The sequence below is a fragment of the Tamandua tetradactyla genome, chromosome 15 (genome assembly GCF_023851605.1).
Source record: "Tamandua tetradactyla isolate mTamTet1 chromosome 15, mTamTet1.pri, whole genome shotgun sequence".
Classification (NCBI taxonomy): Eukaryota; Metazoa; Chordata; class Mammalia; order Pilosa; family Myrmecophagidae; genus Tamandua; species Tamandua tetradactyla.
Genome location: NC_135341.1, coordinates 9,401,814 through 9,428,265, shown reverse-complemented (window position 1 = coordinate 9,428,265; position 26,452 = coordinate 9,401,814).

The following is a 26,452-nucleotide window of genomic DNA, read 5'->3' as shown; positions in this document are numbered from 1 at the left end:
CAACAAGGAAACTAAAATAAAGACAAATCAAAGCAAAAATGCTTAGTCAAAGAGGAATAGACAGAAAATTTTCTTTATCTGATGTATTTTTTAATGCAGGAAACATTACACTTAATGATGAATTATTAAGTGCCTTCTCCATGAGGTAGGGAATGAGACAAAGTTGACTGCTATTACCATTTCTTATCAACCTTGTACTGATAATCCTATCCAGTGCATTAAGAGAAGGGCTTAGAAAATACAGACTCAGAAAGGGAGAATATCCTTACTTATTCACACACAACATGATAGTGGCTGTTGAAAGTCTGCAAAACTCTATAGATGAAGCACTAAAAAGAAGTGACTTTAGCAAGGACTCTGTATGCAAGGTGAATACTTTAAAAATAAAGTGTTTCAATATGTCTTATAAATAAATAGAACACAAAATAAAAATGACATAATTTAAAATAGCAAGAAAAAACGTATTAATATGTAGGAATGAATCTTAAGGAATATGTGCAATATCTCTATACTATTAGCTGATAAATATTGCTGAGAAAAATAAAAGATTCAATATTGTACATATGCCAATTTCCTGAAATAGATTCAATGCAATCTCAGTTAAAATCTCAGGAAATTTTTTTTCTGGGAAATGACAAGCTGATACCAAAATGCATATGGAAATTCAAAAGGCCAAAAATAGCCAAAGCACATAAATTACCAGATAGCAAGTCATACCTTCAGCCGACAGTAGTTAAGAGAGTATAGTATTATTGTGTAAGGGTAGGAAAATAGAGCAATGGAACTGAATAGACGGTCCAAAAACAGATCATACATATATAGTTATCTGGTTTATGGCAAAAGTGACATTGCAGCGGGAAGAATGGTCCTTTTGTAGATGGTAAATGATTCTGGATATCTACATGAGAAAACATAAAACCTGATCTTTATCATGCACTACAAATAAATAAAAAAACAATAGAGCTTTTTGAAAAAACAAACAGAATAATTCTTTAGAGAAGTTGAAGGAGGCAGAGATTTATTAATCTTGACATAAATAACAGTGACTATAAAAGAAAATATTAGTAAATTGGACGTTAAATTTAAGTGCTTATATTCATCAAGACACCATTAGGAGAACCAGCAGATGGGCCAGAACAGAAGATATTTGCAATGTATATATTGTCATCAAAGAACTTATTTCTAGAATATATTAAAAGCACATAAAAATCAACAAGGAAAAGACAAACAACCCAATGGAAAAATGGAAAGGACTTGAATATGCACCTCACAAAGAAGATCTCCAAAATGATAAATGAGCATACATTAAAGTACGAAATCAATTTCATCAGTCATCAAGGAAATGCAACTTAAAACTGCAGTGCTTTTCCATTATATACCAACCAAAATAACTAAAATGAAAAACAAGCAAGCGAACAAAACCAGAAACTGCCAAGTGTTGGTGAAAAAGTGGAACAAACTAGAACACTAATATTCTGCTAGTGTAAATTTATACAACCACTTTGGAAATTATTTTGGCCATGGCCACTAATGCTGAAGGCATGCATATCCTGTAACCTGTCACTTCTACTCCTAAATACACACCCCATATATACACAGCTACATGCAACAGAGGACAGACATGAGAATGCTCATAGAAGCAGTATTTGCTATAGTCTCAAATGGAGAGAACCCTCATGTTTATCTATGGTAGAATGGATAAATACATTATGGCATATTCATACAATGAAATACAATGGAAATGATCAAATTAAAATGATATGGATCAAATTCACAAACATAATGTTGAGTGAAAGCAGTCAGTACCACAAAAGCATATACTGCATGATTCAATTTCTATAAAGTTCAGAAATAAGCAAAATTCATCTATCTCACCAGAAGTCAGGTTAATAATTACTGCTGGTGGTGGTAAGGAGTAGTTTTTTGAAGGCACAGGTAGTCACACCTGGTTTCTTGATTTCAGTGCTATCTATAAGGATGGGTTTACTTTTTGAAAATTTGTTAACCTGTACATTTAGGCTTTGTACACTTTTCTGTATGTATGTTGAACTAAAAATACAATTTACATTATATACTGTACATAACATTTATTAAGCCACTGAAATAAACATATGTCAAGGATTGTCTCATTTAATATGTAAATAATTCAGGAATCAGATTCTATTTTTATAACCATTGTACAAATTAAAAAATAAGCTCTAGAACATGGATTAACTTGCCCAAGCATACATAAGTGAAGACTTCAGAACGCTGGACACAGATCCTTTTGATGTCAAATTCATGGTCTTTATTACTAAACTTAATTTAGTAATTAAGTTGCTTCTTTGTTCAGTGTCTTTTCAACCTCTCTTGAAGATTCTTTCAGTTCAAGATATTGGACAACAGGTAAAACTGTAATTCAAAATTCAACGTTCAAATTGAGTATGAGTTTATAACAGCCCTGATCTCAAAAAATTACAGGCCCCACAAGCCCACACTTAGGGAGATTACATTGAGCGCGCACTGCATTTTACTTATGTTCACACAAGATTGACTCAACCTGTCACATGTTTAAAAATCAAAGCCAGAGTTACAGCCAAAATATACATTAAATCGTGCACAAGTGATTCATAACAAAAGCCAGTCAACCCCCAGAGTGCTAGCAGCCATGAACAGCTCCCAGCTATACTTAACTGTGAACAACTGTTTTTCTCATATATGGTTAATGATGGGGTTACAAAGGCAGCAAAGCACAGGAGATGAATGGGCTTCAATAAAATATAAGATGTGCACTCCAGTAAGACCCAAAGCAATTGGAAGAAATTAGATCATGGTGGCACTTCTTTCTATTCCATCTATTTTTTCCAACCTCCCAGCAGAAGTTTATATAAGTAGAGAAAATATTTGCTGGGTGACATACAAGGCAGTGAAACCTTCCCACTTTTATGCAGATGGAAGCTAGCTCAAATTGGTTCATATGTTCTAAGCACATCTTAAAATAAAAACTGGAGGCTGATCTGCACCCAGGAAAACTCCACGAAGCTGCATAAGTAGGCAAGCAATTTAAATTTCCTATATGTCACTGCATTTTTTTTAAGTCCAAAGGGGTAATAATTTCACCATTTTCACTTCATCAGTTGATCCCTTTTGAAACTCACATTTGCATTTCAAATAATACATTGGACCTAATTATCTCAAGAAATGTTGAAGTTGCTTTTAAAAAAATCAGTTACAATACCCAGTATGTTTTCTTTCCACTTACAAATTCATTATTGGAACTTGCTATTAAAATTCATAGCAGTAGAATTTCTGGTTTTAATACGTATGTGACATCTGTTATGTTCTCTTACAAGTAGAGTCCCTGTACTATTTCAGAAAACTTGGTTATGAAAGTATGTGGTAACTATTTTAGTATCATCTCAGATAATGGGACAGTGTTTATCTAACGTTTGCCTTTATGTCCTAATTGAAATTAAAAATCATTTACTACCCTTCACAGTATAATTAATCTTTTTTTCTGGGAAAACAGAAAGCTAGCACTGAAGTTTAGTAAAGTGTTTTGTTAAAGAGTCAGGTCCTTTGCTTATTCTTCTAAACTAATTGGCATTTTTACCACCTAAGCCAAAGCCAAAGAAAAAAGAAAGTACATGCTAAAAATAAATGTGGTTTTACTCTTATTCTATTATTTTAATCCATGTTGAATCCAAGTTCCATGAAGGCAGGTGCTATGTAGGAATAGTGAGAAAACTGAAATCCAAGTTTCCCATGCCAGTAATAGTCAACATTGCAAGCATACTTTTCTAAGGATAGCAGTTTCAGGCCCACTATGCAAATTCCTTTTCTGCTCACTATCATTTCAACTCATCTGGCAAATGTAGTGCTTCTTAAGTTTTCTACTTAATTCCCTCCTTCTGTTTTAACAGAGCCCAATCATTGGTTGTTAGTAAATGTATTTAATGTTATACTAATTAATACAGCTAATAACATGCATTCTGCTTAGATGGAGAGTTTAGTGAGTAATGTATTAGATAGACACTAAACAAATATTAAGTCCAGTTCCTTATATTACTCATAATTCATAACTCTATTGTAATGAGTTTGTCGGTGGTTCTAGAGGGGACATTCTTCCAGTATCTACTCATATTAAAAGGCAGAAACATTGCCTTATTAATATTTTGTACCTTGAGATATTTAGGTTTTCTGTAAATTATGTATGTCATGAATGTTAGTTGAATGAATAAATAAACTTATGAACACATATTTACATATGCTCATTAGAAAATAAATTTTGCTATTGACCAATATTGTAATACTTTAAAGTCCTTTAAAAATGTTGCTCTGTTGCTTGGTTAAGGAATTACATTTTTTTTTTCCTAATGAACTATTAAAAAGGACCTTTAGTTTCTAATGGGAAAATTATGGGTTTAAGAAGGGATCTCAATGGGGAAATTATTGTATTCTGATGGTGAAAAGGTAGAGTTTTGTGGTAAAATTCCTTATCAGCAGCAATAATTTGTGCTTCCAGGAATCCATGCTTTGCAATGTAATTATACAATTCCTCTCAGCAAGAGGATGAATATATTGCTGTACTCCTTGAATGTGACTTACTTTGGTCCATAGGATGTCATCAGTCATGATGCATGTAGAAGTTTGAAAAGTTCTTTGCAAGACTGGATTTATGTTTTTGTGTTTCTGCCATTGCCAAGAAAAGGACATGCCTGGACTGACCCACTTTACCCAGGAGATGGAAGTAGACACGTGGGACGAACCTGAGTTGCTCCAGCCAGTCCCAGCCTGGAACAGCTGACCCCTTTCCAAAGTCCTACGTGCCTGCATCAGGCAAGCCAAGATTAACAGACCCACCTAGCCACGCCTGGCCTGCATCAGCTGAACTTCACTGACACTTGAGAAAAAATGCTTCTTTTTATATGCCACTTGACTGTCAAGTAAAAGGCATGTATAAGTCACAGTGGAAAAAAAAAAAAGATATGTTCTGCCAAGTGCCACAATAAGGAAAATGTGTGACAATACTGAGCATTTACAGGGACAGACACCAGATATCTCTTGGAAATTTTATTTAAATTCTTAAAGTTTTTTGTTGGTTCAGTTAAAATAGAGACAAAAGAAATGCTTTTGTAAGGGCCATTTTTAGATAGGGCTTGTGTCATTCTAACACGGGCATTCAAAGTTCATTTGACTTCCTCAGAAAACCTGAAACTCTTATATTTAAATTTTAATTAACTCTTGACCCAGTTCCAGTTTGCAAACATACCAGCATGGCAGAATGAACAGAAACAGACGTGGTCATATTTAGTATCATTACAGTGTGGTGAAGAATTCTCAAATCATCCAGGTGTTTCACCAATAGGAGAGTGAATAGTAGGAGCAGAAACAAATGGAATACATGGAATACACACTTTCATCTCATTCCAGCTCCACCTAATCAAAGGAAAAATAAGGCAAGTCATGGGAAAAAGGAAGCTATCCTATTACATCTGTGAGTTTTCAGATTCCAACAGGAGCTTGACCTGCTCAGACACATCTGCTGGGTAACAGCAATAAAGCAACCTTGTTGCAGGTTAACTGTATAAAAAACATCTCAGAGACTCTGAGGCCCCTCCACAGCCCTGCACAGGGGGTGGGACAAAGCCCACCCAATTAGTTCAGAGACTTGACAGGCTAATTTAGAATCCTTAATTCGAACGGTCATTCAGCCTATTGCAATAGCTCACTAGAAAGCCTATTGCAATACCCATTTACAAACCTTGATTTACATGTTTACTAGCCAATCACAATGTACCAATAGCTCAAACTCCACCTGCCTTTGTTTGAGCTGATAAAAACCCATGTGCCAAGCAACATGCACACGTCTCTCCCTTGAGCATACCCATGCTTACCCCTTGAGTGTGCACTGTCTTTCTCTTCGATAAACTTTTCTCACTTGCTTATACCTGCTTCTCTCATCTTTGAATTCCTTCCCAGGACAAGACATTGAGCCTGGAATGGGACTCTGGTGACAAATGAGCTCTGGCAACAGCCTGATATAACAGATATTTCCTTATAGACGCTAAAGTCATTTAGGGCAAAGGGAGTCCTGCCAGATCATATTAGCTGGGGCAGCACTATCTACCATAAATAACTCTTCCATTTCAATGGCTTAAACAGTAGATGCTTATTTGTTGTTCACATAGCAGGCCAATGTAGAAGGCTTTCCTCCTTGTCCTTCTTTAAGTACTTAGGCTTGATCTTTCTTGTGGCTCTACCATTTCCGAGGGTCTGGGAGCCTCTGCAACCAACCTGTGCACAGAAAAGAAAGGATGGAGAAAGCACACCTGCTTCTTAAAAGCCCAGCTCAGAAGTCACAATTCACTTTTTCTGTCACATGGATACTAGTGACAGAACTAGTCACATGGATATGTAAAGATGCAAAGGACTCCTGGGATGTGCAGTTGGCAACACAGCAGCCTTTCAGCACCTACTTCACAAATGAACTTTGGGTGGATTGCTAGCCATCCCTGCCACATTCATGTATACAGTTTGGTTTTGTCCATAGAAATGAGTGCTGTCCTTCAATGTTGCAAGTGTTCAAACATATTGGTAGAATAATTGAGCTAATGAATTACAGCTATATGAATTCATGTACCCATCTTTGTCCTGTAGTGTTGTTATGACTATTTTTATGGCCTTAAGGGCTTTCGTTGGGCCATTGTTCCAACCCAATGGCTAAGCTCATTAACTTCCAGGTTCCCTCTTTTGTGAATTAGGAAACTGAAATTTAAGAGCAGTTAAGAAACTTGCTCAAGGTATAGAGCTGTGAAGTGGTGAAATCAATATTCAAGCCAAAGTCTGTCTGATTCCAGAATGGAAACTTCTTAAAGCACTCAATGTCTTCTTCACACTTGTCATGGTTAGGGACAGGTGTCAACTTGGCCAAGTTGTGGTACCTGTTCATCTGATTGGGCAAGCGCTGGCCTGTCTGTTGCAATGAGGACATTTCATAGGATTAGGTCATGATCACGTCAGCTACATCCACAGCTGATTCCATTTGTAATCAGCCAAAGGGGAGTGTCTTCTGCAATTAGTGATGCTAAATGCAATCATGGGAAGCCTTTTAAGGAGGACTCAGAGGAGACAGGTTTCATTCCTGCTTTGGCTGGTGAGCCTCTCCTGTGGAGTTCATCCAGGCCATCCGAGTCATCGGCTTCGCAGCCTGCCCTGTGGATTTTGGACTCTGCGTTCCTACGGTCACGTGAGACACTTTCATAAATTTTGTATTTGCAAGTGTTCCCTGTTGATTCTGTTTCTCTAGAGAACCCTAACTAATACAACACTGTTTAGCCCCATCGCATGCTGTTTTATAATGAAACATCTGACACATAGGAACTTCTCTTTGCAAGTGATTGTAAGTTCTTTGATGACATCTTCTAAGTCTTTAATGAATTTTCTTCCCTTCCCTTCCCCACTGCCACCTTACCTAGCACACATTTAATCCAAGAATAACCCATACTGAAACAGAGAAATATTCAAGAGCTAAATCATTCATTCTGTGCTGTACATTCTGTCTATCTCAATGCATCTGCTGGTAAGCAAATACTGTTAAGGCAAATTAGCTTCTCACCAATTTTTCTGCTCTATAGTTTGGTTATAAATTAGAGCTTGGAAAGAAAAAAAATTAGAAAATACAAGTTAAGGTAATATTTCTTGTTGGGATGAAATGGCTCTAAGTGTTCCAGAGCTACAAGCTGAAAATGATTAATTCATATAGAGTAGGCGTCATTTTCATCTGAAAATCAAACTTAAACATTAAAACCATAGGTAACTTTTCTAATCCACTGCCAATAAATTGTGTGCATAATTCTTAGCCTCAGTAGTAAAGAAAGCAAACGTATACCCTTGGGGAAATATAATCTCTATATAAAAAAAAAAAGAAAACAAACACATTATTTTGATGAAAAAGGGAAGGTTGTTCTAAAACATTATTTTTACTGATTTGGAAAGCTTTTAATTCAAGTATCTAAATGTTCTTTTGGTTGAAGATGGTGACTGAGTTTCCACATCTTTCACTAAAACCTGGTTTAATTGCGAAGGCCTTAAAAATTGTGGCTAGAGAAATCCAGAGTGAGTACCAAACCTGTGTGAAAATGCAATATTCAATTATTTGTGAAAAATCTTTTGTGTAGATGTACTCCTTTATCTCTGAGAGTTTGGACCAGATTTTTACAAGATATGTTCTTGGGCTGGGCAATTTACAAACATTGGGTTTTACCAAATAGTTTTACAAGAATGATTTTATTTTTGAGATAAACAGATATAAAGGTTTCTTAATTTAAAAATTAAAAAAAATCGGATCAATGATTTATGTTCATGTATCAGTGGTTATTTAATGCCACATCAGACAAACCTACAAAATTGCAATGGCCTCTAGGTCCCTTTCTCCCTAACGTGAAGTCTAATAAATGTTAGATGACCACCCTCCACCTCCTAGCTATGCTACCTGTTGCTTCTAAGGCTGCAAAGGTAGGGAAAGAGAGGTCAGGAGGTGGCACACTGTCACTCAACTGTTTTGGCCCCAAATTGACAGGTCTTTTGTGATCATGGTCTATTGGTCAGAGCTGGTCATGTGACCCTAGTCGAATCTCAAGCAAAACTGGGGAGCACAAAGCTATTTAGTGGGCACTATTTTGTTAAATTCACAACAAAACCAAGTAACCCAACTTTTCTGAGAGTTAGGCTGATGATTTTTCCACAGACAATATTGCCTCTGCCAAGCATACTCATTGAACTCAAAAGAAATTATCTCTGGTCTTTCTCAGCTATGTTTATCAGGACTCGTATTTAAATAAAAAGTCAATTCTGACAGAATTGTAGTAGCAGACTATCGGAACATTTCCAGTCTTAGGACTCTGAGTTGGAATTTTTTGGCATTGACTTGGGGTATTTATTTTATAAGCCAAAAATGATTCATAGTTGAGACTTGCTTATCTAAAGCCTGAGAACAGCATGGATGTTTTAAATAGGGATCTCCTTATAAAGAACTATATTTTATTGCTGGGTTTGAACTTTAGTTTCTACAGTTCTATAATAAAATAAAAGCACCTTACACATAATAATTTGTGCATGTATATGTTACCGTTCTTTTTTTCTCAAAATGCCAACAGAAAACGCAACACAGAATAAAAGTATAACACAGCTACCCATTTTTCCTTTCTTTCTTTTGTTTTTTTTGCCATGGCTCACACAAAATGCATTGCAGTACTTTTTTTTCCAGCTTTAACAAGTTCTTAAAATCAGTGCCATGCAAGGCAAAATAGTATTTTCTAGTCCCTTTCCTAAAAAAATCATGATCATATCATATTTCATAATAATTTGGACTGATTGTCTATCATTGGTAATTAAGTACTTCATAATCAAATTACTGTTTTTGCAAAGCAAACAGATTTCCTCAAACTTTCCTCACTTTGATTAGTAAAGATGTGCCTATGGGACTTTGAAACTCTTCCAAATACACTCATCAGTCAACTTCTTTCCTTTATGATGAAATACAGCCTGGTACTCATATGTACTAGTGGACAAGAGTGATCATTTTAAGTCATTTCTTAATCATGGGCTCTGGAGTTAATATTGTAATCATTCACCCAAACCAAATAATTGCAAGCATTCCCTAATGTAAAATAATATCTGGAATTTCATTAGGATAATATCATGCTTTGTTTTAACTAATGCTTGCTCTCATCTTGACTTTCAGATAACAGATGATATTATTGACAGTCACTTAATGACCTCAAAAATACTTCTCCTTATACATATTTTTTGGAACCTGGATTCCCTAAGTACCAAAGGAACATTTAAGGAATTTTTATGTATTGTGTTTTATTTATATCTAAAGGAGGACTCTGGCTTGAGTAAGCCAGAAAATGAACAGATTTCCTCTTTTAAAAATCAGGAATTAGAAACAGTCAATAACAGGAGGCACTGAGCATAAGAAGTCTCACCTTCTGAATACCTAAATTAAGGTATTGAGCTTTTGGTTTCTGGTGACTGAAAAAAGAATTTTTAAAAATGGCAAATTTTCAAAATAGGCTATAAAAGAATTGTCGAGAGAGTTGAATCTTACATTTTTTTAGACAAAGTGAAGAATCAAAAGTCTGGTAAATTGAAGGTGAAAAGTAAATTATTTAGACTTGGCAATTCTTCTGGCTTTTCCAGTCAGTAAATCATGTCCAGAAATGATCATGAGGTTGAAGAAAAGGAGATGTTTTTTCCTTCGTCTGTCTCTGTTTCCATTAACCTTTCATTGTAGAAGCATCTTACCACAACGAAAATTATTCTAGTGAACAATGCTAAGTACTTAGACTACGCTTCCTAAACACCTGCCAACATCTTCATCTATTCCTCAATCAACGAACAGCACTGGAAGCAAAATTGACTGCTGGGCTCAAAAACAACATACCTGTACAATAAACTTTATGGGAAATTTAATGGATTTTGGTGTAACTTTAACAATATATAATTTTTACTTTGCTTTCTACCTTAAGCATTTGAGCAATGGAGAAGATTTAATTGATGCCATATAATTACAACAAAAGGACCCTTAGTCACATCATTCTTCCCTCTTGGTGGGGGTGTTGGCTTGGAATTATATGCCCCAGAAAAAACACATTCTTATTCTTACTCCATTCTTGTGGGTGTGAACCTGTTTTAAATAGGACCTTGTGATGAGATTAATTCAGTTATGGCATCATCCAGGTGAATCAAAGTGGGGTATAATTCCATTACCAAAGGTCTTATAGGGAAGACTACAGAAGGAGAAGCCAAAGGGAGCAGCCAGAAGCTGGAAGTCACCAGGGCCCTAAGAGTAATGAGAAGCAGGCACCATGTGCATTGTCATGTGACAGAAAAAACCAAGGACCAGGGATTGCCAGAAGCCAGCCCAGAATGCCATGAACTTCAGTGAGAAATCACCTCTTTGCTGACACCTCAACTTTGGACTTCCTGAGCCTCAAAACCATGAGCCAGTAAATTCCCATAGTTCATGCCAACATTTTGCATGGTACTTGTTTTAGCAGCCAAGAAACTACAACTGTGGGCAGATGGTTTTATAGATATCTTACAGAACTTCTTAGGGCTTCTTCAGAGGACAGGGCCAATGGCAAATAGTGTGAGAACTGCTAATCCAGAGGCTAATGCTAAAAAGACCTCAATCAAGCAACTAGCCATGTTTAAAGTGCACAGTTCTCAAGATGCAGTTACTATCTGAGTGAAGAAGTTCAATAACCTGCCCACAAAAGACATTCACCTCTACTCGGTCAAGTGGCTACACTAAGCAAAACAGACATGATTCTTTAGTCAATGTTCAACAAACAGGATAGAGATTACACTGTATGAGCAAGCCCTGGAGCAGAAGACACATGGGTTCAAACCTTGTACCTTAGACTTACTATTTAAGAGCTCAGTGTAATTCACTTAATTCCAGGCTTCACTATTCTCACTGGTAAAATAAGAGTCACGTAAAGTATCCATAACACAGTAAATGAAGTACTGGCAAAGAATGAAGCAGATTTACACGAACCAGTTGATAATTGCTGTTCTAGTTTGCTAGCTGCCAGAATGCAATATACTAGCCACAGAATGGCTTTTAAAAGGGGGAATTTAATAGGGTGGTAGTTTACGGTTCTAAGACCAAGAAAATGTCCCAGTTAAAATGAGTCTGTAAAAATGTCCAATCTAAGGCATCCAGGGATAGATACCTTGGTTCAAGAAGGCTGATGAAGTTCAGGGTTTCTTTCTCAAGTGAGAAGGCACATGGCAAACACATTCAGGGTTTCTCTCTCTTCTGGAAGGGCACATGGCGAGCATGGCATCATCTGCTAGCTTCTTCTCCTGGCTTCCTATTTCATGAAGCTCCCCGGGAGGCATGTTCCTGCTTTATCTCCAAAAAGGTTGCTGGCTGGTGGACTCTGCTTCTTGTAGCTATGTCGTTCTGCTCTGCTTTCTCTGAATCTCCCTTTCTCCAAAATGTTTCCTCTTTCATAGGACTCCAATAAACCAATCAAGACCCACCCAAATCGGTGGAGACATGGTGTTACCTAATCCAATTTAACAATTACTCGACTAGATCACATCATCCAGGGAGATGATCTGATTACAGTTTCAAACATACAGTATTGAATAGGGATTATTTTACCTTTATGAAATGGGATTGTGATTAAAACATGGCTTTTCTAGGGAGCATACATCCTTTTAAACCAGCACAATTGCCAAAATAATATTTTTAATTAAAAAAGCAAAGTACAGAGCAGTGTATTTAGTTTGATACAAGCAGTGAAAAAAAATGTGTATATATGTATATGCATTTGCTTATACAGGTCATATTTTGTTAAACTTTTCCTTCCAGGACCAGATAACAAATATTAGGCTTTGTAGGACAAATTGTCTTTGTCAACCACTTCACTCTGTTGTTGTAGTGCGAATGCAGCCATAAACCCCATGAATAGATGGATGGATGTGGCCATGTTCAAATAAAACTTCATTCACAAAAACAGGCTGCAGACCAGATTTAGCACAGGGGTCATAGCTTGCCAGCCCGTGGCAAAGCATGGAAGACCTGAGCACCAACAGTTGCCTCTGGGAAAAATAAATTCATGGACAAAGGACAGCAGACTTTCACTTACCTTTCTATAATAGTGAATTTTGTATAATCTACTGTATTTAAAAATAAATGAATTTACCTTTGAAAATAATTATTATCCACATGCAGTAATCAACTTTGCCAAGCAATCCATGTTACATCCCATAAAATGAGGATACAGTACCTTCTCTTCTTCCTCCACTGGGTCCATCCATTTGCAGAAAATCCATCCAAAAATAAATGTGCATGTGCTTTGTATGAAGTATCACCTAAAGGCACAGTGCTGTCCTCGTTAATTTGTAGCTGATGCATTGGGTGCCTCTAGAAGGTAGGACAGTACAGTAGCTAAGACGCTTGGTCTCAGTAGCCAAGACTTGAGCTGGACTGTTGAAGACCAGCCAGAGCATTTTCAGTCACCTTTCTCTTCTGTCACTTATGTGTTTTAATTAGTCCCAAACTGACATCAATATTAGGCTCAAAGTAATTCAGATGGCAAACCTTATGCATAAAAATTAAAATTCCTATTGGAGTCATACTTTTAATAATCTGCACTTTTTTCTTTATCTATGACATTTAGTAGGAACTGAGGCATGGGATATGTTCTTTCTTTTATCTTTTTTTCCTCTAACTTTCCATGTCTATCCTAGACTATTTGACTCTAGACCCTGCCCTGTTGACATCAACAGTCTGTAAATATTGTACAGTTAGAATTTATGGCATCAGAATAATGACCTCAGTTGCAACAAAATCCTGAAATATTAAATATGATTTAATAAAATCATGTCAAATATGCTATGATGAAGCAAGAAAAGAGACAAGTATATTTTTAAAATCACTTTTGAGAATAAATTTTGAAAGTAAATTTCAGATTAAACTTGATTTAATGCAAAGAAAACAGTTTTCATTAAATATGGATTTATTGAGATTTATTTCAGGGGTAAATATAAAAGTATTTTGGTTTATATCCACTCTAGGGATTGTTTAATATCACTGGAATGGAATGCTAAGTAAGAGATGGAAACATTTGAAGAGGCAGATGAAAAAGTCTGGTGAATCAGTGTAATGGAATAAAATACCAAAGTACAGCACTTTGGCAATGTAAAATATGAACAAGTATTGATTAGTAATTGGTAAAATGTATGTTTAATTGTATTTAAACCATCTGGAAAGTTTGAACAAATTCCTTACTGTCTTAAGGGATGCATTTGCAACAGAATTCTAAGTAATAAGAGTTGGAGATGAAATGTGGAGAGGCTTCTAGGTATTTTTTCCAACAATGAATCCAATATTGAAGTAGAAGATGCCATATATGTCACTGAGTCTTAGACCCTGAGGTAACGCAGCTATGAACAAAAAATATAGGTTTGCATAAATCTGAACTCAAGAAGTAATAAACTGGATGGGGAAATGGATTTTTGTGCAGCAAATTCTCTAGGCAGCTAAAGATAAAAGACTTTTCTGTTTACAAATAGGGGCGCCATTGCAAAGAACTGCTACGCTGATGTGAGAGCTAATTAAATCTTTGGGAAATTGTTCCAAGGCCTGGAAGATAGAGAACAAATATCAAGGGGACTAGTTTAAGAGGAGTGCCCTAAGGATGAAGGAAATAACTGAAAATGAAAACTTCTTGGGGGGAAAAAAAAGGAAAACAAACAGCCATCACCGTAGGACACACGCTTGCTGAAGTGGCTGATTGTTGAAGTTGTGAATTACACAGGGCATTTTGCTAATTAATTGCCAACATAATAACTAAACTACTTGTATTCCAGAAATGAAATTTCTGAAACCAAATACACTTGTAAAACTTATCTCATGAGAGACACAGTCTGCTGAGTTGGTCTCACTAGTCTTAATTGTGAGAAAATTTACAGCTAATGCCCTAAGGTAGAAGGCAGGTTTTGCAGACCCTGTAGAGTTTGTACACTTTGGGAGCTCTCATTAAGTTTGAAAAGAACAAAATTATTAATGCAAAACTATGTATACTAGGGAATGTCTTTTTGGGAGGAGAAAAGAAATTACAACACATTACAAACGCTAAATGCTAGAAAGCTGACAAATGATACCAACTCAAAATTCAGAAGAAGAATGTTATTTTATTAATCAATATTTGACACAAATATGATTTTGTACTTTTTTTGTCAGGATGCCAAGAATATCAGTGGTAGGAACTTCATGGAAGCCCCTCCTAAGATAGCTGACCATAACTGCATAACTTAGACACAAGGAAGTGATTTGGGCCACATCAACACAAAGTAAATGTATTTCTAACTTTACTCCCCTTTAACCAATCCCACCCACAACCATTGCCATTCCAAGGTTATTCAACAGGAAAGGGGAGTAGTGTGATGGCAGGCAACTCAGAATTAAGAGTGACAGTGGTTTTAATCCATTTATATCAAAATATCTTACTCATATGGATTTTACCAAAACATCATGGAGAACACACATGAACATATCCCCAGGCTACTCCCATAACCATTCATGGAGTCCATACAAGCAAGAGAGGAGTCCCATAGCTTAGGCTCAACTTCATCCCCTTTATAAGTTTGCCTCCCCTACAGCCATTGGTGCTTCTCACCTGGACACAAACTAACCTCTGGTAGGAGGCAAAGAATGTAGGCCAGAAGCTAGGGTTTCATAAAAGTGATTAGGAAATTGCCTGTAATTTAATTTACTTCCAAATGCTTCTACTTTATTCTTGTAAACCTTACCAAAAATGAGAACTCTAACAAATACTTAAAAATATCTAAAGGGAAATTTTGCTTGGTTTTATCTTTGAGGAGTTCAGATTCTTTCATGGAATGAATAATGGAATTTCAATTCCAAAAGATTTAAAATTTCTAGACAATACAGTTTGCTCTGAAGGATGATGCTGAAGGGTTGTCTGTCCAAAGACAGAATATCAAATTTCAATCTGAGACACTCACCACTTTATAATAAAGGAGAATAATTCAAGGCCACTCAATGTAAAAATTCCAACCCCTCTCTAGCAGGGGCTAAGTAATTTGCCACAGTTATTAAATAGAAAATTCATCGAGAATCAGTATTTTAGATCAAGGAGTCACCAACCATCCAGCTGAGAGAATATTACCCAGGAAAACAATGTGCTAAAGTTTTGAGGCAGAACAGAGGTAATGAATACAATCGGAAGAAATGACTTCTTCCAGTAAAGGGCTCAGCTTTTGGAGAACAAGCCATAATTGAATATTCAGCAAAGTAGGGACAAGTGGAGCATATGGGCAGCTACTATTCTAAAGAGATAAGAAACATGGAGAAGGAAGAGGCAGAACGAGGCAAACATGAATACTGTTAAATACCATATGTAGTTTTTCAAGGGCCCGCTTGGGCTTTCGATCCTGACCATGACTAAGACCAACCTCACACTTCCCCGGGGACAAAGCTGCATGTGTAACCTAAGTACAGTGAACTGGAGAGTGCAACAATAAGCCCAAGCAAGGAGGCCCTTTTTGGTGTTAGGCCCTTCAGATAGTGGGGTCTTTTGCATGGCAATTTTATGCCAGGATTCCCCAATGGATGTACATATACTACTATTGATATGAGAGATGATATGGGTTCAATGGTCATTTTTATTTAATGTTTTATTTTGCATTTTAAGTATGTCAATGTGGTAAAGTCAAACTATATCTACCCAATGAGTTTACAGTTCTTATTAAGTTCCCTTTTTAAATAAATTGCATAAGTTAAAAAAAATGGGTCAATTTGAAAGTGAAGAATAATTAACAATATTTTCATAGGTGATACTGAAATGTGACAAGAATTACAAAGATGGAATGAAAATAACAGAGCCTGAACTGTGAGGTCTTGAGTTAGTCTCTCCTTTCTTTAGGAGTACAGAGAGGTGGCCATTTGGCAGAGACTGCAAGTGATGAACACATTTTACATTAAAGGAGACCCATATCTCAAATCCCTAAAGTTATATCAAATAGACATGGAAATAGTTATTTAAAAATAAAAAAATATGGATGTGTCCTTTCTTTAACTTTTAAGTTATAACTGTGAACATGAGCCAAATTTTTACCCTTGAGGACATCTGGAGCTATAGGTTGTAGATTCATTCCTAAGATATAAGAGGCAGAGTGCAACTTTGAGCCAAGATCTGCTAACTTCAAATTCCATGGTAATCGCTATTCTAGCACTGGTTCTGATACAAACTGATAAGGCAGAGAATCAGTATGGGCAGAAAATCAGGAAAGTTGTCAGGCACAACTAGAACATTTACTTCCTTAGAGATTCCTGGCTAAACTTCCAATTCCTATTAACTATTATTATTAATCTTTAAATTATTAATTATTAATAATTCCTACTAAGCACTAGTAACACCAAATCCAAACAGCAGTGAGGAGGTTCACTCCCAAAATTATAAGAATAATCAGCACACAAAAATTATATATATACATGCTATCACACACACACATACGCATATACACACTTCTATTATATGCAAATATTTATGGATAAAAATCAGCATTATATTATTCCATAGTGGTTAAGAATTAGAGCTCTAAAACCTTATCCCCTGGATTCAACTCCTTTACCAGCTATGTGACTTTCAGCATGTTTTTCCACTTCTTTGAGCTTCAATTTCCTCAAAAGATAGCTACCTTGTAGAGTTTCAGTGAGGATTAAGTGAGCTAATAGCTACAACATGCTGACACCTGTGCCTAGACTATCATAAATGAAGGGTAGCTGTAAGGTGTTATTGTTATCCATTTGATAGCACAATGAAAAAACATACAAATATATGGACACTTCACTCTATTGCCTCAATAACCTGTTTCAGTCACAGATAAATTTATGTATTAGTTGCTCTACTAAAATTATTTTGACACCAATATTTGATGCAGGAATTGAAAACTATACTGAAACAGTTTGAGTAAGATATTTACTATGTTGAGGAGAGACTCGCCTGAAAACTGGCCTTAACTAGGAGCTAAGGGAGTAATATTTCAGTTGTGCTGGAGACTGAACCTGATTTTCTGCCTGTACTGAATCTCTGGTGTATCAACTTGTACCAGAATGCAAGTGCTACACAGGGTGGGGATGGAGTTGGGGGAGTGCTGGAGGCATGTGAAGTGAGTGGAAAACCCCTAGACAGTCTTGAGTGGAAGTGAGCCTGAAACCTACAGAATGATTAAGAATCTGCCTTGTTAAATGACAGAAAGAAGGTGAAGTTTTCCAAGCAGGTGTCTATGTACCCAGATGCCTCAAGGTGAGAAAATGCTGGTATTCATGGAGCTGCATATCATCTAATATGCTCTGAAGTTAAAGTGCAAAATGGGGGAACTTGGCAGAATGAGCCTGGTCATACTGCAATTAGAGCCTGCATGTCATGCTAAGGATTTTAGACTTTTCCCGAGGGCAGCTGGTAGCAACTAGAGGGCTTTAAGCTGGGGAATTATACAGTCAGCTTTGCCAAGAGGCTACCAGCATTTATGTGACAGGGACTCTTAAACCTGAGACCCTGAACTCCTCTGAAATGCAGTGAGTCTATGAACTGGAAGAGCAAAATGGAAAACAAAATCACATATTTGCGTTACTAAAAAAGCACTTATCTCTATATTGCAAATTAGTTTATAGGACATTGATAGTTTTTTTCTTTTCCTCTATGTATTTTACTTTATGCTTTTAAAAACATTATTCTGAAAAGGGTTCATTGGCTTCACCAGATTGCCAAAGGGGTCTATGACACTAACAGGTTAATAATCCCTCGAGGAAGGGTAACCCATATGCGTACTTTCTATGACTCTGAAAGTTTCTACATAGCCAAGAGTTCAATTACAAACCCCACATCTTAACATCATAATAATTAAACTAGCTTAATTTAAAACACCAGATTCTGACAGCTCTAGTATTTTCTCATTGATTTTGCTAGTGAGAAAGCTCAAAATATTAGGCCGTCTGTTTGAACATCAGTGATCCTGCAACTTTACGGACACAGCCATAGCCTTATCTGGGTTTCTTCTGTGTATACATATGTCATACTGGGTGCTTGCTGGGGATCGCTCCCTTGAATCCATCCTTCTTCTTTTCTGGCAACCAACTGATCAATGTTCATTGGTAGATGAACCTCTCATATTCTCTCAGTATGTGTGGTGTGGGGAGGTAGTAGCTCCCATCCCCCCCAAAAAAAGGATATTCAAAAGTTAAGCCAGTAATTGTTTCCCCTTCCACCTATCACATGGCTTAACCTTGTCAAATCAGAGTAACATGCAAGACAGTACAGGAACCAGCAGAAAAGATTCTACTGGACTTGAACTTGAGAGGCTTTGAGAAGGGAGCTTCTACAACTGCTTCTGCCACCAAAGTATAGAACCTGTCATGAGAGGATGAAGACAACATGCACAGAGCAAAGGCAAGGAATGGGGAGAAACTGAGTCTTAGTGATACCATTTGATCCCTAAAGATCAAACACTGGACTTCTTAAATACATCAGCCAAATGGATTCCTTTCTTATTAAAAAAAATAAAATTTACAGTGTGATTTAGAAATTTTATTACTAGGATGGATCCTCACAATTACCCAATACATAAATTGTGAAACATTTTTATGTTCCTAGCATAATGTGGATTCATTTCTTCTCGATTAATTCATGTTTTTATAAATTTTCTGGAAGAGCCCCTTCATCTAGTGTTAAAAAAGAGTATCAAATCAGTGACCATATACAGCTGTTAGAATTGTGTCTGTGATGCCCATATTTTGTTGACAGCATCCCTTAGTCAAAGTTCTGCCTAATTTATTCCATGAAGCAACACAGCAGAATCCCATTGGGTTTCAACTAACAGTAGATTTGCCTGGATTACAGGCAAGATATGTTGAATACTGTCTTGGGTTAGGAGAGGAGGATGTGGCCTGGGAATTTCAGTTTTGCCCAAATACCCAGGTACTTCTCATATTCAGAAGAATTTGAGTACCCTCTTCCTTAATCGTTACCAATGCTGTGGAAAATACAGAGAGGTAAATCATGGGGGACTTTTAAGTCTATTGTGATAATTCTTCACTAGTTATTTAAAAATTTTTTTTTACTTTAAGGTCTACATGTCATTCCACATATATTTTTCACTGCCATTGTCATACTCAAACTGTACCATGTGCCCAAACTTCTGAGGATCCTTGGTACAAAAGCAAATTCCCAGAACTTATTCTAGATTCAGTTCACATGGCGGGGGATGGGAGGGGCTTGAAAATCTGCTTTTTGCCAAGCTTCCCAGATAATTCTGATGTATCCTGAAGTTTGAGAACCATGGAACTGGGACAATCAAGAAAAACTGGATTCTAAGCAGAACAAAAAGAGAAGATTCTGAAGATGCTTTCCTACATTTTCTTCTAGGCATTTTAAAGTCCTGGTTCTTATATTTAGATCTTTGATGCATTTTGAGTTAATTGTTATATGTGGACTGGGGTAGAGGTCCACACTCATTCTTTCTGCATTGGTTATCCACTTTTTCAGCACTATTTGTTGAAAAGACTTTTCTCTCCCAATTGAGTGGACTTGGGACCCTTGTCAATAATCACTTCACCAAGGAGGCAGGGCCTTGGTGAAGTGTGGAATTTAGTTTGTCCTTCAGAATAGCTAGTAAATAGGCAGGGATGGTACAGAACAACTGCTGGGGGCACATCTGTGAGCAGACACACAATGTACACCAGTCTGGACCAATTTGAACACTGAGACCCACATAGGACTGTAAGTCCCCCAAGACATGGAGGCCAGCACCTCTCCCCGATGGGCACAGCAGGCTTGTTCCCTAAGGGGAAAGGAAACTGACTTTACTAGCAGCAAGGGCATAGCTCAGCCAAACTTCAATTTCAGAATTAATTAACAAATTCTGACTACTGAAAACAGGCCCCCTCACAGATAAACCTCAAATAAGCACTAAAGGAACTAGGAATTTTTGCTCTGGCAGAGATGGAGTGGGGTGACAGAAAAAAATCAAAGCAGCCAGAGGCTTTTTGAGTTGGACAGCACAACATACTGGAAAAGGACTGTACCTTAAGAAAAGGGGGCACCTAGAAACTGAAGATACATGGTGGTTTGTACCAACTTAAGCTCTTGATTGACAAACCCCAGGAGCAGGGGTCTGGCTCTGAAAAGGCTTTGTTTTCTATTCCATCACAGCTCATTAGATAGAACTGGGAGCACTCTCAGGCTCCAGCACTGCCCCAGGCAAGGGCAGAATTAAGCTTGTCTGAGAGACAAAGTAACTAGTTAGGTAAAAGTTCTTAATTCCCTGAAGGGTGTATCTTCCTCAAGAGAAAGGTGGATACCAAGTGAAAGCCCTCCTTCAAGGAGTTCAGGCCCCAAGAACTGGAAAACTGGAGCAATTAAAGCCATCATACTACCTCACCTTTGTCTCAATGAAGCCCCTGGCAGGGAGAATCTGATGAAATTAAAGGCACTGCATCACTTTAAGCTGGTGGGAAGCTGTAGGACAGACAAGCACCACATACTATGCAGAATGGGAAAAGCCCAGAGTCTAGAGGCTTCAAAGGAAACTCTGACAACCTGCTAGGTCTCACCCTCAGGGAAAACTGATTCTGGCTGCTCTTTCTTCTTGAGACCCGGGTCTGTCTGGTCTGGGAAAATCTGACTGGGGTTGTCCATAATATTTTAGGAGACCCTCCTCAAAAAGGAAAGGCTCCAGATAGGTAGGGCAAGAAACAGAAAAACAAGAACTGAAAAATTCTGATCAGTTAAACAGAACCTATGCTAGACATCTAGAATAAATTGAAGTAAATGTCAAAGAACAGACAGAAGACAAAGAACAGCAAGAAAATCCTAGGTAAAAGAGTGAAAACAACCTCTAGAATAAATGAATCGAGGAAATCAAATGCCTAGATGTCAGCAAAAAATAACGAGTCACACTAGGAAAATTGAAGACCTGGCCCAGTCAAAGGAACAAACCAACACTTCAAATGAAATACAGTAGTTGAAACAACTAAATCAGGATGTTTAAACAGACATGGAAAATTTCATCAAAAATCAAATCAACTAGTTGAGGGAGGATATAAAGAATACATTGGGTAAACAAAAAGAACTCAAAAGTTTGAAAAAAAATACAGAACTTATCAAATGAAAGGCACAACAGAAGAGATGAAAAAAATGGAAACCTACAACAATAAATTTGAAGAGGCAGAAGAAAGAATTAGTGGATGTTCTAGAGTGCTAGCTACTGGAATGCAATGTACCACAAACAGGATGGTTTTAAAAAGGGGATTTTAATAAGTTGCTAGTTTACAGTTCTAAGGCCGAGAAAATGTCCCAAATATAAGAAGTCTAAAGAAATGTCCAATCTAAGGCATCCAGGGAAACATACCTCGGTTCAAGAGGGCCAATAAAGTTCAAAGTTTCTCTCTCAAGTGGAAGGGCACATGGTGAACACAGTCAGAATTTCTCTCTCATCTGGAAAGGCACACAGTGAACACGGTCAGGGTTCCTCTCTCATTTGGAAGGGCACATGGTGAACACAGCATCATCTGCTAGCTTCTTCTCCTGGCTTCCTGTTTCATGAAGCTCCCCAGGAGTATTTTCCTTCTTTATTTCCAAAGCGCTGGTTGATGGACTCTCTGCTTTGTGGTGCTGCAGCATTCTCTGCTCTCTCCAAATCTCTTTCATTCTTCAAAATGTTTCCTCTTTTATAGGACTCCAGAAACTTATCAAGGTCTGCCCAAATGGGTGGAGACAGGTCATCACCTAATCCAGTTTAACAACCACTCTTGATTAAATCACATCTCCAGGGAGATGATCTGATTACAGTTTCAAACATACAGTATTGCATAGGGACTATTCTGCCTTTATGAAATGGGATTTAGATTAAAATATGGCTTTTTTAGGGGACATACATCCTTTCAAACCAGCACAGTGAACTAGAGAACTGAACATCTGAAATCTAGCACACAAAAGAAAATATAGAGAAAATAATGTAAAAATATGAACAGGGTCTCAGGAAATTGAATGACAACATTAAGCACATGAATATGCATTTTTTGGTGTCCCAGAAGAAGAAGAGAATGGAAAAGAAGAAAGACTAATGAAGGAAATAATCACTGAAAGTTTTCCATCTTTTAAGAAAAGCATAAAATTAGAGATCCAAGAAGCACAGCATACTCCAAACAGAAAGATCCAAATAGACATACTCCAAGACACTTACTGATCAGATTGTCAAATGTGAAAGACAAAGAGAGAATTTCGAAAGCAGTAAGAAAAAAGTAATCCATCACATACCAGGAAAGCCTGGTGAGACTATGTGTGGACTCCTTTGCAGAAAACATGGAAGTGAGAAGGCCATGGCATGATATATTTAAAATTCTAAAACAGAAAATCTGCCAGCCAAGAATTCTATATCCAGGAAAATTGTCCTTCAAAAATGGGGTAGAGATGTTAAACTAGACTTTGAAATGTATTACTTTTCTGCATATATGCTATGCTTCAAAATAAAACATGTTTTAAAAAAAATTTTAAAAAGGCAGAGATTATAAAATATTTTCAGAATAATTTAATTTTAATTTCACTGAGGGAATTGTGACTGAGACCGGCTCTGTAAGAAATACTAAAGGGAGCATTACAGGCAGCTTGGAAAAGGCAGGAGAGAAGTCTAGACAAGAGTAAAGAAGTTAAGACTAACAGTAAAGAGAAAATAAAATTAGATAAGACATGTAAAATCCAAAAGACAAAGTGGTAGAGAAAGTACTGCCTTTACAGTAATAACATTAAATGTTAATGGATTAAACTCCCCAATTAAAAGACATAGATTGGCAGAATGGATTAAAAAACTGGACCCAGGGATACAAGGTTAGTTCACTGGTAGAATTCTCACCTGCTGTGTAGGAGACCCAGGTTTAATTCCTGGCCCATGCATTTCCCAAAACAAGGAAAAAAAAAAGCAACCAAAAAAGAAATGCAAAACAAAACAAAAATTCAACAAATGGTGCTCCAATAATGGGATACTCACATGGAAAAAGAATGAAATTTGATGCCATCATACAGCATACCAAAAAAAAAAAAAAAAAAAAAACCCAAAAACCTGGACCCATCTATATACTGTCTACAGAAGATTCATTTTAGACCTGAGGACAAAAATAGGTTGAAAGTGCAAGATTGGGAAAAGATATTTCATGCAAACAAACAGAAAGAGCAGAAGTAGCTATATATATATATATCTGACAAATTAGACTTCAAATGTAAAACAATTGAAACAAAGAAAGACACTATGTACTAATAAAAGGAACAATTCAACAAGAAGACATAACAATCATAAATATGTGTGCACCAAGCCAGAGTGCTGCAAAGTACATGAGGCAAACACTGACAACAGTGAAAGAAGAAATAGACACCTCTACCATAATAGTTGGAGACTTCAATTCCCTATTCTAATCAATGGTTAGAACAACTAGGCAGAGGATCAATACAGAAACAGAGAATTTAAATAATACCATAAATGAACTAGAATTAACAGATATTTACAGAGCATTACACCCCACAACAGCTCATGGATCATTTTCAAGGATAGACCATATGTTGGGTCACAAAGCAAGTCTCAATAAATATAAAAAGATTGAAATCATACTAAAACCTTTTCTCGAATCATAATGGAATGAAGTTAGAAATCAGTAATAGGAAAAGGGCTAGAAAATTCACAAATATATGGAGGCTAAACTACACATTCTTAAACAACAAGTTAGTCAAGGAAGAAATTACAAGAGAAATAAGTAAATATCTTGAGGCAAATGAAAATGAAAAAACAATATATCAAAATTTATGGGATGCAACAAAGGGCTAAGAGGGAAACTTATTGCCTTAAATGCCCATATTAAAAAAGAAGAATGAACCAAAATTGAGGAATTAACTGTTCACTTAGAAGAGCTAGAGAAAGAACAGCAAGCTAACTCCAAAGCAAGCAAAAAGAAAGAAATAAAAAAAATGAAGATTAGAATAAAAATAAATGAAATTAAGAACATGAAAACAATTGAGAAAATCAACAAAACCAGGAATTTGTTCTTTGAGAAAATCAATAAAATAGATGGACCCTTAGCTAGGTTGACAAACAAAGAGAGGATGCAAATAAATAAAATCAGAAATGAAAAAGGAGACATAACCACTGACCCCTCAGAAATAAATGATTTAATGAGAGATACTATGAGCAACTATATGCTACTAACTAGACAACACAGATGAAATGGAAAACTTCCTTGGAAGGCATGAACAATCAACATTGTCTTGAGAAGAAAGGGACAACTTCAACAAACCAATCACAAGTAAAGAGACTGAATCAATCATCAAGAAGCTCCCCCAAAAATGTTAGAAAAATCCAGGACCAGATGGATTTACATGTGAATTCTACCAAGCCTTCAAGAAAGAATTAGTAACAATCCTGCTCAAACTCTTCAACAAAACTGAAGAGAAGGGAAAGCTATCTAACTCATTCTATGAAGCCAACATCATTCTAATATAAAAGCCAGTCAAAGATACTACAAGAAAAGAAAATTACACATCAATTTCTTTAATGAATATAGATGCAAAAATCCCCAACAAAATACTTGCAAACCAAATCCAGCAGCATATTGAAAGATTTATATAACATGACCAAGTGGGATTTATTCCAGGTATAATAAGAGTGGTTCAATGTAATAAAATCAATTATGGTAATGTGCCATATCAACAAATCAAAGCAGAAAACCACATGATCATCTCAATTGATATGGAAAAGGCATTTGACAAAATTCAACATCCTTTCTTGATGGTGAATCAAGATAGGATAGGAATAGGATAGTTCGAAGGATAGGAATAAAAGGGAACTTCCTCAAGATGATAAAAGGAATACATGAAAAACCTATAACAAACATCATCCTCAATGGGGAAAGACTGAAAATTTTCTCTCTGAGATCTGGAAGATGACATTGATGCCCACTATAACCCCTGTTATTGTGGTATCAGAGCAATTAGACAAGAAAAAGAAATTGGAAAAGAAGAAGTAAAACTCTTAACTAATGCAGATGACATGATACTGTATGTTGAAAATCCCAAAAAATCTAGGCTTGATAATTGAGCACAGCAATTTGGCAAGGTACAAGATCAACAACAAAAAATCAGTAGTTAAGGGTGCAAGGGTAGTTCAGCAGTAAAATTCTCACCTGCCATGTGGGAGACTTGGGTTCAATTCCAGGCCTAGGCACTGGCAAAAAAAAAAAATCAACAAATAGAGTGCTACAATGATGAGATACTCACATGAAAAAAGAATAAAATATGAGCCCCCACTCTATAGCATACAAAAAACACACACACACACACACAAAGAAACAGCAGTGTTTCTGTACTCTAATGGTGAGCAATCTGAGAAGGAAATCAAGAAAAAAATTTCATTTATGATAACAACCAAAAGTACCAAATATTTAGTTTTAAATTTACCTAAGGGTACAAAAGACCTATACACAGAAAACTATAGGAAATTGCTAAAAGAAATCATGGAAGATGTAAATAAATGGAAAGACATAATGTGTTCAGGAATTGGAAAACTAAATGTAGTTAAGATGACAATTTTACCCAAATTGATTTATAGGTTCAATGCAATACCCATTAAGATCCCAAAAACTTACTTTGCAGGAATAGGAAAAACAATAACCAAATTTATTTGGAAGGGCAGGGTGCCCAAATAACTAAAATTATCTTGAGAAAGAAAAATGAAGTGGGAGGTTAATATTACCTGACTTTAAAGCATATTTTGAAGCTACAGAGATCAAAACAGCATGGCACTGGCATAAAGATAGATACACTGACCAATGGAATTGAATAGAGTGTTCAGATATAGACCCTCTCATCTATGGACAACGGAT